This window comes from Somniosus microcephalus, chromosome 32 (assembly GCF_052327205.1).
Source record: "Somniosus microcephalus isolate GS21.2 chromosome 32, FLI_Smic_1.0, whole genome shotgun sequence".
Taxonomy (NCBI): Eukaryota; Metazoa; Chordata; class Chondrichthyes; order Squaliformes; family Somniosidae; genus Somniosus; species Somniosus microcephalus.
In genome coordinates this window covers 16931598-16935833 of record NC_141018.1, presented here as the reverse complement: position 1 = coordinate 16935833, position 4236 = coordinate 16931598, and positions in this window count along the sequence as shown.

The following is a 4236-nucleotide window of genomic DNA, read 5'->3' as shown; positions in this document are numbered from 1 at the left end:
ATGTTAACTTTCAGTGATTCCTGTACAAGGACACCCAGGTCCCTCTGAACACCAACATTTCTCCATCTCTCACCATTTAAATAATACTCTGCTTTTCTATTTTTCCTACCAAATTAGGAATGAATCAAAACAGCAGCAAATGCATTTGCTGGGACTGTTCCACATCTTCGCCTCTCAATGGGCATTTATTTCAAGATCATTCATTTTAAACCCATGTCCTTTAATCTATGCTCACAGTATAGGCCATCTTGTTCATCAACAGTCAAGACTGTAATCATCTTTCTGCCCTGCACTCTACCCCTACGCCTTTCCTTCAATAAAAAGTCCAGCCCACAGTCCCCCCTCCCAACTTACAGCCCCCGCTATCTCCTAGAAAGGGCCTTGTTGTAATTCTCTGAACCCTCTCCTTTTGGAGGGAGATTGCACAAAACGGTGCACAATATTACAAATGTGGTTCTCATCAGCAATCTATACGAGATTAGAATAACTTGTTCCAGCCTAGTCAAATGGCCTTCAAATATATAAGAGTACTGGATTAAATTGGGTGATAATTTCTCAATGAAAGAGAACTTTCAGGGAATAATCAGTAAGCAAATTCAAAACCTTTCCATTTTTGCTAATAAACATTCCTTCATGTACACATTTCCTGATCAACTTTGTATTACCTTATATTAACCACATCAAAATCCATCCGACATTCCTTAACCCATCTGCTTAATTGTTCCAGATTTTTAAATGTTATATATCTCGCATTTATCACCTGATCATGTACAGTACCTGGTTATCAAATTTATATTACAAGAAGCACTGTCCTCCAAATTATCCACAAATAGAACAGGCCACTGCAGAACTCCACCTATCACTTTCACTCTTCAACCCCCTACCTTTTTTTAAATTCGTTTATGGGATGTGGGCATCGCTGCCAAGGCCAGCAATTATTGCCCATCCCTATTACGATAGCAAAATACTGCCTCCGATCTAGTTTCTTTTCTTTCCAGTTTTGAAGAAGGGTCCAACCCGAAACGTCAACTCAAATTTCTCTCCACGGATGTTGCCTGACCTGCTGAGTTTTTCCAGCATTTTCTGTTGTTATTGCCCATCCCTATTTGCCCTTGAGAAGGGGGTGGTGAGCCACCTTCTTGAACCACTGCAGTCTGTGTGGTGAAGGTACTCCCACAGTGCTGTTAGGGAGGGAGTTCCAGGATTTTGATCCAGCGACGATGAAGGATCGGCGATATACTTCCAAGTCAGGATGGTGTGTGACTTGGAGGGGAACTTGGAGGTGGTGGTGTTCCCAGGCACCTGATGACCTTGTCCTTCTAGATGGAAGAGGTCGCGGGTTTGGGAGGTGCTGTCGAAGAAGCCTTGGCGAGTTGCTGCAGTGCATCTTGTAGATGGCACACACTGCAGCCACAGTGCGCCGGTGGTGCTGGGAGTGGATGTTTAAGGTGGTGGATGGGGTGCCAATCAAGCGGGCTGCTTTGTCCTGGATGGTGTCGAGCTTCTTGAGTGTTGTTGGAGCTGCACTCATCCAGGCAGGTGGAGGGTATTCCATCACACTCCTGACTTGTGCCTTGAAGATAGTGGAAAGGCTTTGGGGAGTCAGGAGGCGAGACACTCGCCGCAGAATACCTAGCCTCTGACCTGCTCTTGTTGCCACAGTACTTATCCACATACCAACACGACTTTATCCATTTCTCATTTCTCATCATTTTCTCCTCCCTACAGCCAAGCCATTTGTCAGTCCAGCTAATCTGCCATCAATCCAACAAGTTTCTTAAAAATCTCACATGGAGCATCATCAATAGCTTTCTGAAAACCCAAATAAATTACATGCACTGGATTCATGGCCCTCATTCACTTGAGTTCCATCAGATTAGTGAAGCTTGACCTATTGCTTCTAAAATCAATGCCAATCTTGCTTATGGACTCGAGATGAGCATGACTAGCATCCCTTAAGTGCTTTCTACCACTCTCACCACTGCAGGTGTTAGATAGCCCGGTCTGTAATTTCTAGTTTCATTTTTTGAACAATTAGGATAAGATTGGCGAATCCCATTCCTTGGCTACAACATCTTGTATTTGCGACGTTTCTAAATATACTTATCAGTGCCTCACCTATTGCCTTCCTCATTTCCTTGACAATTGTACACTGTATCCCAGCTAGCAGACATTTTTTCAAAATTAGTTTCTCCTACCCACGTTGCAGTTTCACAGGCCAAAAAGCTAGATGTAGCATTTAGACACGTCTTTAACTGTGAAGACTGATTGGGGAAAAAAATAAACACATCTAGTTAAAGAGCTAGCACCAGCACAGGCACGATAGGCTGAATGACCTCCTGCTAGGCTGAATGACCTCCTGCTATAACTTCTATGATTCTAATTGCCACTTGCTGACTTCTATACATCTCTTCCCAACACCCCTTTAAAAGTCCCATCTGCCATATGTCATAACTGTCATATTTTCTGACAGGAACTTATTTTTAATTTCAGCCATCTTTTCAGGTTGCTTTACTTCAAACCTCCTCTCTGTGCCTCAGTAATTTCTCCCCAACTTCCCAAATCTAGGGAAATCAGTATTCTTGAGGTGGGATGGAACAGCAGCCAGTTACTTACCTTTATTCACCACGATAGCCGTCCGCCCCCACAGCCAGGCATTTCAAGGGGATGGGACGAGCCAACCATCCTGAAGAAGAGGCAATGAGCCACCAGTTGATGTTTCCTAGGTAGCAGCTATTGGGCCAGAAATTTGGGTCCCCACGGGTGAGTATGCGCTGGGTACTCACGCGTAGGGCCAACGAAAGTGCCGGTTTCGTGCTTGCACTGCGCGAGAAACCGGAACTTCCGTTCCCTTGAAAGAAGGGGTTCACAGGTCGAACGCGTGCGCCGGAGAGGCAGCGCGTAACCCTGGAGCTTCCGGTTTTTTGTACAGGTTTCTCCGGGAGGGTAAGTCTCCAGCAGCTACGCTTTTAAAAAGCAGTTGCAAGGCCTGCTTTTAACAAGGTAAGTGGTGAATTAAGTAAAATTAAAACATTTTTTCCACAGGTTTATTATTTTTAAATACGTTAAAGAAAGGTAAGTTTATTTTTTAGCCCTGTTAAAAACTGTAATTATTTTTTTCAAAAATTTAAATTTGTTTAAAATAGTTATTTTATGTAATTTATAGTTATTTTAAAAATGTGATGTTTTTTTTAAAATGTATTTGAAGTTTTAGTTATGTTTTGGGGCCAATCTCTATTTCATAGATTTGACAGCTCTTCCTGTCAAATCTATGAATAGAGATTCCCTGCTACGATTGGCTTCGAACTAACTGCACCCCTGGGATACGCGAGCACTGCGCGCCGGCAGTTGGAGGAGGCCCAGGATCGGAATCCTATGCAGGCCCACAGCACAACGGCCGGCGCGCTGGGTAAGTGCAGGTCGGAGGCTTGCACCCGCGGGAAGCCTCCGACCCGAATTTATGGCCCATAGTGTCTTACTGATTTATAATTATAAATTAAAAATCCAAGGGGTATTCAGGTTGTTTTCTTGCAGATAATGAACAGGAAAAGCTTAGTTCACGTTTGTAAAAAACCTAAAAAGAACATAAATTTCTTCCTTCATTTCCATTGCTATTATATATTGTGCATTATATGAAACTAATTTTAACTTGCAAAACCCTAGTTTGTACCAAGGAGCGCATTTTCACCTTAAGTTAGTGAAAATATTCAGTTTGGAAATCAGGTTTACGTAGATTACAATAAGATAATAATTCAACAGGTTATTAATAATTTCAGCCACTTTTTATGGAGTAGAATGACAGCTATTTGCAAATCAGGAAGTCTCAACATCCCAGACCTTTCTATACAGTCAGCAGATTCCACACAAGTCCCTGATCGGTAAATAGACTCCGAAACAAGAAAACCATTTCACTACACGATTCTGGTGACATGTATTAAAATAGGTGCAATAGACACACGTATGTGGAATTTGCTCAATTACAGTGAGAGAGAAAAAAATTGGAGCAGATCTCGATAGCGCAGCAGATTTTTAAAAATGATATTGCTTTAGTTATGATGTAAACAGTATAACATAAAAAATAGCTGGGACTCAGCAGAGCCAAGAGGAAGAAAAGCAGGATTAAAAAGACAGGAAAGAAATATGACGCTCTTATCTCATTTACTGAAATGCACTCAAACGGAATACAAGACAAACACTATTAAGTACCAGTGAATGACATTTAGTTAAAACTTGCTT